Source organism: Marmota marmota, unplaced genomic scaffold (assembly GCF_001458135.2).
Source record: "Marmota marmota marmota unplaced genomic scaffold, marMar, whole genome shotgun sequence".
Taxonomy (NCBI): Eukaryota; Metazoa; Chordata; class Mammalia; order Rodentia; family Sciuridae; genus Marmota; species Marmota marmota.
Window position 1 is genome coordinate 18,760,465 of NW_026000174.1, and position 15,448 is coordinate 18,775,912.

A 15,448-nucleotide genomic window follows, 5' to 3' on the forward strand; every position below is an offset into this window, starting at 1 on the left:
CATTTAGCCCCAAGAGTAACTTCCGTAGTAGTCCAATAAGGAGATAATGAGATCACACCAGAAGTAAACACTGGAAATATTTTTGTTAAACTTCCCAAGTAAGTCAATAATGAGATCATAAATAGCAGGAACATTTTTGTTTAACTCCTCTGACATTCCCTCACAAGCCAATCACATTATGTGTCCCTCCATTGCACATAACTCCAGTACACCCATTAAAAGGCATAGCATAGAGATTCCACAACAATCTCTCTACTATGATCCATGAAGAGTACAAAATAATGTTCATGTTTAAACCTATTGGTATCTCAAAATTCCTGAAGGGAGTAAGAGGTTTTGCAAAAACTTGTTGCAGCAACAGGTACCTTGAACAACTTCCTCCCACCTGGAGATTTTCTCCATTCACATTCACAAGGTCAAGTTTATGGGTAGAAAAATGATGTGGGATTTCTTGTAAACCAACTAGAATACAGTGGCCAGAGAAATTCACTGACAGTCTTAAATTTTACATACACATTCAGGTTCTGGACTTATCTAGAAGTTTGACCAGAGAATTACAGTGAAAACTCTTTGAACATCAATATCCCTGTCCATAAAATGTTATAAAATAATATTAATTCAGTACTAGGAACATGAAAATACTGTAGGGAAAATCTTCACAGCTTGTAAAACATTAAAAGTCTGGAAAAAAGAGTACATACTAAGGTAGTGTTGTTGTTCCTTCTAGCATTGCTTCTAGATTTAGCTTACTAAATCCAGTTTCAGTGCACTGTCCCTAGTCCCGCAATTGGTCCTCTTGTGGTCCTCTCAGCCCTTATCTTCAGAGACACTCTCAGTCAGGAGGACTAAAAGCCTGACTAGTTTAACGGCCTCTATCTGGGCTTGAGGGATCAGAGGAAACGTTTGCCTCACAGTCCTCCTTGAGATGAGCTTTGGGAGAGATTGAAATCGTGGCTACTGCAAGAGCATAAAGTTATTCTCACTAGGGTGTGGAAGCTAAATAAGAGCATTGATTCATTTCATTGAAACATGAAACTGACTTATAATTGAAAATAAGACCCTGGTTGAAACTCAGGGTGCATTGAGCAGAAATACAAAGAGAATGGGGCTAAGGTGATAATAATGTAACCTGAAATAGGAGAAAGCAAAATTTGAAGAAATGAAACAAAGACACAAAGAAAAAAATGTTCAGGAAATCTTTTTTCCCCCCAGTGCTGGGGATCAAACCCAGGACTTCCCAAACACCAGGCAAGCACTCATCCTTAGCCCTTAATTTTCTAAATAGAAAGTTTGAAATACCAGAATGAAGAGCTCAAAAGACTAAAATGATAACATAACAAAAAAGTGAAGATGACAAAAGAGTCATTTCAGATTGTCTTCCAAATAAATGTCAAGCCAATATAGCTTTTTTAAATTTTTTTATTGTTACATATGAAGTACTCTGAATAGTGGGTTTCATTGTGGGATATTCATACATGTACATATAATAATTTGAGTTTCCTATACTGTATTAACTGCTCCACAGAACTAAAAAATTCAAAAACTTGCAAACTCAGTTTCAAAAATTAAATTATCCTTAATACAAAATCAGAAAATAAACAAAAAAAAAAACAGAATAACTTAATAGAGAAAAATTTTTCAAGAGAAAAAGATACATAGGTTAACCCCACATATGAATATAGATAAAATTATAAATTTGACATCAATTTGCTTGTATATATTTTAATTAAATTTGTAATTAATTACCACCTTATAATTATACATATTTTTGGAGTACAGTGTGATATTTCATACATGTGTGGATTTTCTAATGATCAGAACAGACTGATATATCCATAATCCTACTTATCATTTCTTTGTGTTGGGAACATTCAATGCCCTCTCTACTAGCTATTTTGAAATATACAATTAACTGCTCTCAGCCATAGTTACTTACTGTGCTAGAGATCATTAGACATTATACCTTCTGTACAATTGGACACCTGTACCTTTTAATTATCCTCTATCTCCCCCTATCCTCCAGCCTTCCCAGACTCTGCTAACCACTATTCTACTCTCTATTTCTATTAGGTCAACGTTTTTATCTTCACATTTAAGGAAAAGTATACGGTATTTGTCTTTTTGCACCTGGTTTATTTCATTTAATGAGTGTCCTCAAATTGCTGCCAATGACAGGATGCCATGATTTTAATGGCTGAATAACATTCCTTTGTGTATTTATACCACCTTTGCTCTGTCCATCCACTCACCTATGAATGTTTCGGTTTATTCATACCTTGGATATTGTGAATACTACTGCAATAAACACATGAGTGCAAATATCTCTTCAACATACAGATTTCCTCACCTTTGCATATGTACCCAGTGGTGGAACTACTGTGTTCTGTGTTAATTTTCTGAGGAACTTCCATACTGTTTTCTATAATGGCTCTACTAATGTATGGTCCCATCAAATGAGTTATCAGATTTTCCTTCTCTGCATTCATGACTTACTTTTTTTTTAAAGAGAGAGTGAGAGAGAGAGAGAGAGAGAGAGAGAGAGAGAATTTTAATATTTCATTTTTCAGTTATCGGAGGACACAACATCTTTGTTTGTATGTGGTGCTGAGGATCGAACCCGGGCTGCACGCATGCCAGGCGAGCGCGCTACCGCTTGAGCCACATTCCCAGCCCATGACTGACTTTTTTACTTTTTATTTGTCATTCTAATTGGAGTGAGATAATATTTCATGGTGGTTTTGATTTGTATATAAATGGTTTAAAATTAAGTTTATCCCTATTACAAAACCAAATAAAAACAGCTGGACAGACTGTGGAATGTCTGACTTTAAAAGTTAGCTACCAATATTGCAGAGTTGACTTTGAGGGAAATTAGAGGATAATTTCAAGAAGCTAGCCCATAGTCCACAGGAAATTAGCCTAGGCTATAAAGACCCATAGGCAACAATTTTTTAAGATGCTCTAAGCTGAGGAAATTATTTTTTATAAAATTAACACAAAACCAGCAATTATATGTACATGTGCTACAAAGACTGGGCACTGATTTGAGATTAAGATCCATTGACAATTTTGTATAATGGGCTCCAAGATGAGTAGTAGCAAACATTTAGTTATTGCTCATTAGCATTTTCCCAAAAAACATACTGAGAAGCCTATTTTTTAGGGTTTAGTAATAATAATAATAATAACAACAACATTGAACCACCAACAAGAACCTCTAAGGGCTTTAAAAACATGCTCACATTTATTTCTTCCAGTATATAAACAAATTAGAAATATAATATTTTAATAACTTATTCAATTTGTCAAGTGGCAGACATGGAAGCAAAATTCTGTCCTGCCCAAATTCTAGCTTTGGATCCTTGGTTACAAGTCAGAAAAAAAAGAAATCATTACCACAATTTCAGCCATATATTTTACCTGCAGGTACAATGGAGTAAATTATGATAAAGTTAAGGATAAGCAATCTTTCTGGATGCACACACAAGTGGGGATCCAATAAAATGACTAAGATACACATGTGGATATGAAGGATAATGAGGGGAGTGGAAAGAGGGAAGGGTTTAAAAAGGGAGGAAAACCCAAGGTCCATCAAAAGAACATGTTTACAACTCCCTACTAAAATTCTGTTACTTTGCTACTTTTTCTCTTGCAATAAATTTTTTAGCTTGCTTTAAAAAAAAAGAATGTGTCAAAAGAACAAGAATAGGATTCCCTGAAAATTTAACTGAAGTGTTTTTTTCCCCAAGATACAGAAACATTAAGAAGCTTCTTGGAGTGTATTGTAACTACCATGAGCTATCAGTGTAGGAGAACACATGGTTTCATTTGTATGCAGTGTGCCTACTTTATATCAGTACCTTTCTGGAAATTTTGAATTTGGTGCCCACAGGCATTTGCCCTAGAACCTTCTTGACTTCAGGTTTTGCTTGTGTGTAAACAATCACATACTTTTATTTCCTAAGTATCACATTTTCCTCATTCAGCTGGTGCAAGGTGATCAACTCAGACTCCCCCTAACACCTTCAGTGGCAATAGTGACTCTTCCTTGTGAAGGATAAGACATCATGAGCTAAGAGCATAGAGGAGAGATTTCTCCCCTAAGAATAAGAAAATGCTGGACTCCTGATTCTTCAGCCTCTTCAGGGCCAGCAAGGCTACCTTTCTCTGGAGAAGCAGAAGCAACTGAATTTAAATATCAATTCTTCTTTCTGAGAAGCAGAGTATAGAATATTGAGTCAGATTCAGGAACATTTTTTTCAGTTGCCATCTTGTTTTATTTGTTTTAATTAATTACACATGACAGTACAATGATCTTGACATATCACACATTTGATTCAGATGGGATAAAATTTCTCATTTTTCTGAGTGTACAGGTTGCAGAATTACATTGGTCATGCAGTCACATGTATACCCACAGCAATAATGTCTATTTTATTCTGCTGTCCTTCCATTCCACCATCCCCCTCCCCATATTCAGGAACATTTTTGCCTGACAGAGTCTGGCAACATGGAGATACGAAGGCATCAAGTCACCACTCTGATGTTAGACACCTGCCTAGAACAGGGGTTGTGGTGTGATGAGAGCTGGGCTTGCAACTGGGAAAGCTTTGTGGTTGAAGGCTGAGGATCAGGTTTGAAAGCAAATAGAGAAGAGCCCTTGACCAGAAAAAATGTCCAACTACCCTGACGCAACTCTGCTATGAGGGGGCCCAAGTTAGTCCTATGGAGAAAGCTCAGAGAAAGGCCTATGCCTAGCATGTGTTTGAGCCATTCCAACCCAGGAGTCAGACCTATAAGTAAAGAAGCCATATTGGACACTCCATCTACAGTAGATGCCCTGGGGTCCTAGAATGTAACTCAGGGTTACATGGTGCAAGGTGATCAACTCAGACTCTCCTTAACACCTTTTTTTTTTTTTTAATGTGGGGAAACTGAAGAAACAGAAGAAGGTGAAAGAATGTGACTGGGAGAAATCAAGCAGCTAGGATAAAGAGGATTAAAAAGGCAAAAGACGGAGAGGAAAAAACATAAGGATGAAATGGGGTAGAAGTTCACTGTAAGCTCCTGATCCCCACCTCACCCCAGAAACAGCATAAGCAGAAGGAAGGAGGATCTTTGAATGCCCAAATGATAGTCCATGTTTCTCTGAAGGAGGGTTAATGGTATGGAACTTGATTGCCTTCAAAGAATATGTACAGAGCAGAAGGCTGGTGTCAGAGCAGGGATTCCACTCACTGAACCAGTTTCAATGAACCCATTTCCAGATTCAAGATAATGAAATCGCATAAGATATGGTATCCTGACTGGCTTGTTACTCTGGGAGATCATCTTTTTAGATCAGCCACAACAAGTGATGATAAAAGGTAAAGTTTAAAATTCCCATAGACTTTAGCTTCTACCCAAAATGGAGTAAAAGGAACTGAATTCACATTAATAACTGGAAAAAAAAGAGCAATCAAAACTGAGTGAGCTATATTAAGTAATGGTTCTAACACACCAGACATCATGCAAATGAGAACAGGGACCCCTGCAATATGGGAAACAAGTGAGGCAGCTGCTCCAGTTTGCTGCCTTGACCCAGTTCCCAAGCTACCATGAGGGAGGAGGGATGTACACCAGGTGGGATTCAGTGGAGTCCCTGAATTGAAGAGGTCTAGTTGGAAGTATATAAAGAAAAATAAAGCGACAGTTAACAGGGCAGAGTTCTGGGGAAGAAAGAACTGCATACAGAGAGAATGGTCACAATCTGCATAGGATCCTCAAGTGATGAGTGTAACAAATGAGGAAGCTACATGAGGTAGGGGGAGAAACTATGGTACCCTGAGGATTAAAAAAGAGAGTATCCAGCTCTCACATGGGCCTAAAGAATAGCCATTCTACCAGCCAGAAAAGGAAAACAGAAGCATAATTCATGAGGCTTCAATCAGAATACTCAAAGGTATCTTTCTTCAGTTGTGAATCAAAACTAGTTATAGACCAAAATTTGTTCTGGTTTGTGCTAACAGAGCCCAAAAAGGTAAAATTGTTTTCAAGTAACTTACATGCATTCAGAGAAAAGACTAAGAATATTTACATATAAAACTAAATTAAATATAGTATCTAAGCAAAATCCAAAATCTGTGATATACAATAAAAATTTTCTAGAAATGAACATAAGTAGAAAATACAACCACAAATAGAATGAGGAAGGAAATTAATCAATCAAAATAATCGAATTAGAAAACAAAAACATTCAATCATTGAAACTGAATCCCATATATTCAAAAACATTAAGTACAGTCATAGAAGACAAGGTAAACTGCCAAAGATGAAAAAGTAGAATTGATGGCATCAAGGGTAGATTATTACTGCATAAAGAAAAAAAGTTAGATTTGCTTCATTAAGTTGAAAGATTCATGCTGAATAAATTGCAGCATACACTATAATTTTTATGGCACTTTTAAAATTCCATGATGAATACCATTAGGAGTTAACTTTGATTCATTCAATTGAATAATAGGCTGTGCCTATCCAATAAGCATGTGCCAGAAGCCAACAGAACATCTGAATGAGTTTTTGGAATATGCAAAAGGTGTTGAATGTGCACATGTAAATGAGCATGAACATCCATAGATGAGTAAGTAAACTTTGTACCCAGGAGACCACCTGTTGCACATAGTCCGTATAGGGCTAAATTACCAGGAGAGCATTCAGAAAGAAAGAAAATCACTTTATTTTTCATCTGCCTGCCTAACCTAGGAGGACCTTTTAGGCCCAGGGGAAGGCAAATTGAGAAGTTCAAAAAAGGTAGTGTCCCTGAGCATCTAGAGTATAATTGTCTGCAGATACCTCTTAGAATCAACCAGAGCCTCAATTCCTGTGAACCTGACCCCATGCTTCATCTATTCTGTAAGGGAATCTTGGTACAGGATGCTGTACTGAGTTTTACCAGAAGACAAGACACCTATCTCAATCTGTTTTGCTTTCCTGAGTCAGTACTGCTGAAGTAGTCTGAAAAGGGAGAAATACAGACCAACTCCTCATCATGTTAGGAGGCACAAGTGGGGTCTGTGCTCTGGGACCTTCTCTGCTTGTCCTCCTCTGGGCAATTTGTAGCAATAGAATATAAAAGCTGGAGTTTGTCCTAAGGAGATTCATAGCAGGTAGAAGAACAAGGAAGTGCATCGTCTAGAACCCAGTTAAGAAAATTTGGAGATTTCAGCTACAAATATAGAAATTTGGGGGTTGTAAGACAAAAATCTGCCTCTAAAAATCTTTGATCATTGGCTAGAAATTACATTTGGTCTATGTAACTTCAGAGGCAGGGGACAAAGACCACAGCTGGGTGGCAGTAAGAAGAAAGTAGTAGTTGAGCAAATTTCAGCACAACCCAATCAATTGGTAAAAGCTCTTGCTGCCAAAATCAAAAAATTGTACCCAGAAAAGCAAGGAGCTACCTATCACTATCTGCACTCAATAGTATCTGGAACAACATGAGTAGAGATGTCTTGCATGCCTGAGTTTTATCCAACTAGGTGATCCCTCCAACAACCTTTCCACTTCTTAAAACAAGGCTTCCCTGATGCCATGCTGTGGGCCTGTCATGCAGCCTGGGGAAGGGCTTGGGTTTCAAGGACTTTGATTTGATTTTAGACTTTCAGTTTCCCTGGCTTCCTCATCCTGTCCCTGGTTGGAAACAGAAAATACAAGGACTTAGTCCTCGTCACCAGTTCAGCCTCTCGCAAATGATTAGTGACATCCCGGGTAAAGTATATTTCATTTTTATAAGATTCATGGGCAAGCATATTTTCATGGAATTATTGGCAAGGCCTAAAGGGGTTCTGGAAATTAATTGTATCCAACCTTCTGTGTAAAGCGGGATTAGGATTAGAATAGTACAGCATGTTTGCCTACCAATCCAGATTGCAAACCAAGATTAAAAGAGGAGGGAAGGCAAAAGGACAAGTGCTTTGCTTCTAGAGCTGAGTAAATCATTCAGATTGATTAAATCAAGCCTATAATAAATCACATTATCTCAGTCCTCTGCACTGTATAATGTAATAGGAGTAGCCCAACTACCATGGCATTATGGATAAACAGACAAACAAAAATGGCCTGGATATACTGCCACAAATTGTGTCCACATAAAGAAAGTTGTTTTATCTTCGTGTACTTAGAGTCATTAGATGATTTTTATCCTCATTTTACAGATCACTAATAGAAAGTTGTAAAAATCCATGACTAAATATGGCGGCACACCAAAATGACACCGACCCCACTGGAATTTCAGACTTCCTTCTGAATTGTTTTGTCACATCTCCTGGCTGGCAACTCTGGCTGTCCCTGCCCCTCAGTCTCCTCTTCCTCCTGGCCATGGGGGCCAATGCTGTACTTCTGATCACCATCCGGCTGGAGGCCTCCCTGCATGAGCCCATGTACTTTCTGCTCAGCCTCCTCTCCCTGCTGGATATTGTGCTCTGCCTCACTGTCATCCCCAAGGTCCTGGCCATCTTCTGGTTTGACCTCAGGCTCATCAGCTTCTCTGCCTGCTTCCTTCAGATGTATATCATGAATAGCTTTCTAGCCATGGAATCCTGTACATTCATGGTAATGGCCTTTGATCGCTATATAGCCATCTGCCACCCACTGAGATACCCATCCATCATCACTGACCAATTTGTAATCAAGGCTGTCATTTTCATTGTGGCCAGGAATGTCTTCTTATGTATGCCCATCCCCATTCTCTCAGCATGACTCTATTACTGTGGGAGAAATGTCATTGAGAACTGTATCTGTGCCAATATGTCTGTCTCCAGGCTCTCTTGTGATGATGTCACCCTCAATCGCCTTTACCAGTTTGCTGGAGGCTGGACTCTACTGGGATCTGACCTTATCCTCATTTTCCTCTCTTATATCCTCATACTGCGAGATGTGCTAAAACTCAAGGCTGAGGGTGCTGTGGCCAAAGCCCTCAGCACTTGTGGTTCCCACTTCATCCTCATCCTCTTCTTCAGCACCATTCTTCTGGTCTTTGTCCTCACACATGTGGCCAAGAGAAAGGTCTCTCCTGATGCACCAATCTTGCTCAATGTCCTTCACCATGGCATCCCTGCAGCCCTAAACCCCATTGTTTATGGGGTGAGAACCCAGGAGATCAAGCAAGGAATCCAGAGATTACTGAAGAAAGGGTGGTAACAAGGGCATCAGACTCTCTGCTTTCCTAATGTAGGATGACTTGATAATCAGTTGATGGAAAATTGGGCTGAGAACTACAACTTGGAGACAGGATTTTAAAACNAAAAAAAAAGAAAAAAAGGTGTGGTGCATTGAGCTTTCTTTGCCTCGGGTACTTACAATCCACTGCTGATTACACATTCAGCTTCTCTGCCCAGAGCGAAGCGAAAGAGGAAGCAGATGGGAGCAAAGCGCCCGCAGCTCTTAATATAAACTCTTGAAAATACAACAAATGGCACCTCAGCTATATATATCCTATTATCAGCTAAGGGCATCTATGTTTTCCCCTTTTTTTCTACTTGTTTTTGTTACATCAACACATAATAGTTAAGAGTTGACTCTTAAGTCAAATTTATTGAGAGAGAGTGTTATGGTTTGGATTTGAGGTGTCTCCCGAAAGCGCATGAGTGAGACAATACAAGAAAGTTTAGAGGTGTAATGATTGTGTTATGAGAGCCTTAACAGAATCAGTACATTAATTCCCTAATAGGGATTAACTGGGTGGTAAATGTTGGCAGGTAGGGTGTAGCTGGAGGAGGTGCATCTCTGGAGACATGGCTATGAAGTAAATATTTTGCTCCTGTTGAGTGGACCTCACTCTCTGCTTCCTGGTGCTTTATTCTCACCTGCTTGTCTCTGGCACACACTTCTTCCATGATGTTCTGCCTCCCCTAGCCTAGAGTAATGGAGGCCACCATCTATGGATTGAGACCTCCAAGACTGTGAGCCCCCAAATAAACTTTTCCTCCTCCAAAGTTGTTCTCATCGTTTTTTTTTTGTTGTTGTTGTTGTTTGTTTGTTTGTTTTTTGTTGTTGTTGTTGTTGTTTTTGGCCACAGGAGAAAAAATCTGATTAAGACAGAAATGAACAAGTAAAGATTCAATTTTTCAGCTATTAGTGACAATGTTGAAGATAAGAGACAGGTATATTATACTATTTTATTTATTTTGGGGGGGTTTAAAAATCTGTATTAGAATTCTTGTATAAAAGATGAAGCTTATGTTACATTTAGCTCTTAGGATTTTGCTTATATTTGGGGATGAGGAAAGGAGAAAGCAATTTTCAGTGGGGTATAAGAGAAGCTGGTCTGTTTCTTGTTTAAACAAGTGTTTTCACTGTGTAATCATGCAGAGAACTTTATGTATGCACGGCCTGTGCATACATTTGTGCATGCATGTTATCTATGAATAAAAATTTTAATTATTAGGAGGTGGGATGTAGCCCATTGTTGCAGTGATTGCCCAGTATATGTGATGCCCTAGGTTCAATCTCCAATATCACCTAAATATTTACTATTAAAACCACATCTATATGTCTAGCTTAATTCCACCATCATTAATTATGACTTAAAAATATGTTTGTTTAAATATATATATCTACACACACATACAAGTTCGTAATATCTAAAATACATAACTTTAAAAAATTATTATGTAACCTCCATCAACAGAAGTTTCATACATAAAAAAAAAAACTTTATTGTGTCTGCACTTTAGATCTCTAAAGTAACCAATTAATTACCAAAGCCAAACCTCACAGTCAGACTGTGATATCAGATCACTTTCATCTTCTGCTGCTATTATTACCTACAACATGAATGATCTTTAACAGTCCTGATTTTCTCTAATAGTCAGTTCTTTAGTTAAAAACATGGAAAAATATTACCAAGTTGATGGAATTTTAAAATGGTTTATTGAATAAATGAATGGATTGTGTCTTCTATTATAGTTCCTTTTCCATAGGAAAGAAGTAAAAAAAGGGAGTGAAAGGATGAGAACCTGAAGGATACTAAATTCTCTTTAATATCATGATCCTGAGTCAGACAATTTCCAACACACTCAGATTGATATTTAAGAGGTGTAACATTCAGCTTTTTTTTCCTATTACTAAAGGATGTTCCAGGATCTCAGAGATTCCAACAGCTCTCAGATCCAGGTCTCTGAGTTCATACTGATGGGATTCCCAGGCATCCACAGATGGCAGCACTGGCTCTCACTTCCCCTGGCTCTGCTCTACCTCTTAACCGTTGGGGCCAGCATCCTGATCCTGACCACCATCTACCAAGAGGCAAGTCTGCATCACCCCATGTACCATTTCCTGGGCATCCTGGCTGTGGTGGACATGGGCCTGGCTACCACCATCATGCCCAAGATTTTGGCCATCTTATGGTTTAATGCTAAGGCCATCAGCCTCCCTGAGTGCTTTGCCCAGATGTATGCCATCCATTGTTTTGTGGCCATGGAGTCAGGCATCTTTGTCTGCATGGCTATAGATAGGTATGTAGCCATTTGCCAACCACTGAGATATCCAACAATTGTGACTGACTCTTTGTGATCAAAGCAACCTTATTCATGGCAGTTAGAAACTGTCTAAGTCCAATTTCAGTGCCCATCTTAGCTGCTCAGAAAAATTACTGTCTTCATAATCAAATTGAGCACTGTTTTTGTACTAATCTTGGAGTCACTAGCCTCTCCTGTGATGACAGGAAAATCAACAGTATCAATCAGATATTTCTGGCTTGGCTGATTATGGGAAGTGATCTGAGTTTGATTATTGTATCATATGTTTTGATTCTTAAGTCTGTACTGAAGCTCAACTCCAAAGAAGCTGCATCCAAGGCCCTAAATACCTGCACTTCCCACCTCATCTTAATTCTTTTCTTCTACACTGTCATTGTTGTCATTTCCATCACTCATAGTGGAGGAATGAAACTTCCCCTCATCCCAGTTCTACTCAATGTGCTAAACATGTTATACCCCCTGTTCTCAACCCCATGGTGTATGCCCTCAAGAACAAGGAGCTCAGGCAGGACTTATGCAAGTTGCTTAGGCTGAACATCAAGAGCAACTAACATGGAGAAGACATGCTTTTTATTTTCTCCACATAGTTACCCCACTGCAGTGTTCAGTGACTGCAAATATGAAAAGTTAATAATAGACATACAGTAGCATCTTTTCAATTTTCATAGGAAAGCTATGGCAGCAACAAAAGCTTCTGAATAATATATGTGGAGCTAATATTTGAAATCTCTGTATTACCCACAAAAATCTCATGACAAGAGTAACATAATGAAGCTATTCGTTTCAAGAAATTCAAGGGGAAGATTTGAAGAATTTACAATTTATTATATTATATATTTTCTATGACTAGAATGTTCAAATAATGTTGACTAAATATGGTTAGAGCAAATATTTATCAATATCTACTATTAAACTGAGTGTATAGTACTTTTATTTTGATGTAATTATTGATAAAATAGGAGCTATTTTAATTAATATTTATTGATGCATTATAATTACATGTAATAATGAGATTCATTGAGTCATATTTGTACACACATATAACAAAATTAGTCACTTTCACTCCCAAATCCTTCCTCTTTTCCTCTCCTCTTCTGCCACTGAATTCCCTTTCTCAGCTCTATGCCTTCCTTATACTTTTATGAGAACCCCATTTTTTCACCCACTTTTTTCTAACCATGCACATATGAGAAAATATATAATGCTTGACCATGTGAGTCTGGCTTATTTCACTTAATATAATACTCTCAATTTTTATTCATTTTCCTGCAAAAGTCATAATTTTATTCTTATTTAAGGCTGAATAAAACTCCATTGTGCGTGTGTGTGTGTGTGTGTATATATATATATATATATATATATATATATATATATATATATATATATATATATATAGTGTTATCACATTTTCTTTATGAATTCATCTATTGACAGACAGGTAGATTGGTTAAATAAATTGGCTATTCTGAATTGCACTGATATAAAACATATATAGACACTGGAGTTGTGTCTCAGTTATGGAACACTTGCCTTGCATGAGTGAGGCACTAGGTTCAATCCTCGGAATGGCATAAAGATAAATAAAATTTGTATTGTGTATATATACATCTAAAAATGTGTTTGCATTATATGTCACTATAGTATGCTGACTTTATTTCTTTGGGATAATTACTAAAGAGCAATATTGCAGTGTCATATGGTGATTCTGTTTCTGGTCTTTTAAAAAATGTCTTATTATTGCATTATAGTTGCACATTATAATGGTGTTAATTTTGACATAATCACACATGCATAGAATGTAATTTGCTCCATTTCAGTTCCCAGTATTTTCTCTTTCCTTTCTTTCCTTCATTCTCACATCCCCTTCATCTACTCTATTGGTCTTCCTTCTATTTATTTGTTTTTAAATTGATGATTTATAAACATAAACAAAAATAGAATTCCATATTGTATATTTACTTACATGCTTAGCATAATTTGGTCAATTTTATTCCTTTTATCATTGCTGTTCCCTTCCTCCTCAATCCCTGCCTACCTCTACTCCACAGATCTTCCTTTTATTTTCATGAGATTCCCCCCACCACACACATTCTTTTCCCCTTATTTTACTATAGCTTCTGCATATTAAAGAAAACATTTGACCCTTGAATTTCTGATCCTGGCTTATTTCACTTAGCACGGTGTTCCATTATTTGCCTGCAAATCCCATAATTTCATTATTCTTTATGACTGTGTAAAACTCCATTGTGCATACATACATACCATATTTTCTTTATTTATTCATCTACTGAATGGTACTGAGAGCTGGTTTCATAAATTGGCTTTGTGTATTGTGCAGCTATAAATATTGATGTTCTTATATTAGTGCAGTGTGCTAAATTGAGTTCTTTTGGATAAATACCAAGGAATAGGAAAACTGAATTACATTGTGGTTCCATTCCTAGTCTTTTGAAGAATATGGTAGGGAGTAATTCATCAGTTTATCATTTGTCTTATTATGTGTCATATCTTTATTTGAGCGACAAAGGACTTGAATATGCATTTCTCTGAAAAGTTATGCAAATCACTAACAAATAACTGAAAATATGCTTGATACTTTTATTCATTAGGCAAATTCTATTTAAAAGCACAATAACATATCATTACGCCTACTAAAATGGCTATAACTAAAACTAGAAAGAAATCAGCAAATGTTGATATATTGTTGTTGAGATGTAAAATTGTAAGAACAAGCCCAGCGGCCTGCTGAGGGGCAGAGCTGCCCCCTCCCCCCACGCCTGCAAGGTAGGCGGAACTGTGACCACTGACAGCACAGGCCCAGTGGCCCGCGGAGGGGCAGAGCTGCCAACCACGCCTGCAAGGTAGGTGGACCTCCGAACTCCCAGCAGGACTGGCCCAGTGGCCTGCTGAGGGACAGAACCGCCACCTCCCCCTGCGCCTGCAAGGTAGGGGGAACTGTGACCACACAAAGAACAGGCCCAGCGGCCTTCTGAGTGGCACAGCTACCCCCTCCCCCCACGCCTGCAGGTAGGCGGAACTGTGACCACCGACAGAACAGGCCCAGTGGCCCATTGAGGGGCAGAGCTGCCAACCACACCTGCAAGGTAGGTGGACCTGAGACCCACTGGCAGAACAGGAGCAGCGGCCTGCTGAGGGGCAGAGCCGCCCCCCCCACGCATGCACATTAGGCGGACCTGTGACCCACCAGCAGACCAGGCCCAACATCCCGAGGAGGGGCACAGCTGCCCCATGCGCCTGCAAGGTAGGCGGACCTGTGACCACCAACAGAACAGGCCAGAACTGCAACCGACAGACAGAACAAGCCCAGTGGCCCGCAGAGGGGCAGAGCCGCTGCCCACGCCTGCAAGGTAGGCAGACCTGCTACCGAACAGCAGAACAGGCCCAGCGGCCTGCTGGCGTGGTAGGCACATTGCCCCAATTGGAGGAGGGGCAGCGCCACAGCCCGCGCCTGCGAGGGAGACTTTGCAACTATACAAGAGCAATATAAATATATAGGGGGAAAATTCGATAGCACAACAGATTCACCAAGCAGAAAAAAACGCGAACAGTATGAAGAGGCAAGGAAAGAAAGGACCACAAGCAATGCAGGTCAACTCAACGTTAGAAGAGGTAATATCTATAGCAGATGGAATGTCAGATAAAGATTTCAGGATATACATGCTTCAGATGATCTGGAGTCTCAAGGAAGACATCAGACAGCAAAATCAGACAATGAATGATCACTTCAACAATGAATTACATAAACAAATCCAAGAAGCAAAAGATCAACTATACAGGGAGATAGAGGTTATAAAAAACAAACAAACAGAAATCCTAGAAATGCAGGAAGCAATAAACCAACTTAAAAACTCAATTGAGAATACTATCAGCAGAGTAGAACTCTTAGAAGATAGAACATCAGACAATGAAGA

The 15,448-nt window shown here is 38.7% G+C and overlaps 2 pseudogenes; both read left to right on the forward strand.

The window, feature by feature from the left end:
* Positions 1-8,229: 8,229 nt before the first annotated feature.
* Positions 8,230-9,177, forward strand: LOC107133728 (annotated as a pseudogene).
* Positions 9,178-11,109: 1,932 nt separating this feature from the next.
* On the forward strand, positions 11,110-12,067 carry LOC107157613 (annotated as a pseudogene).
* The last annotated feature ends 3,381 nt before the right edge of the window (positions 12,068-15,448 follow it).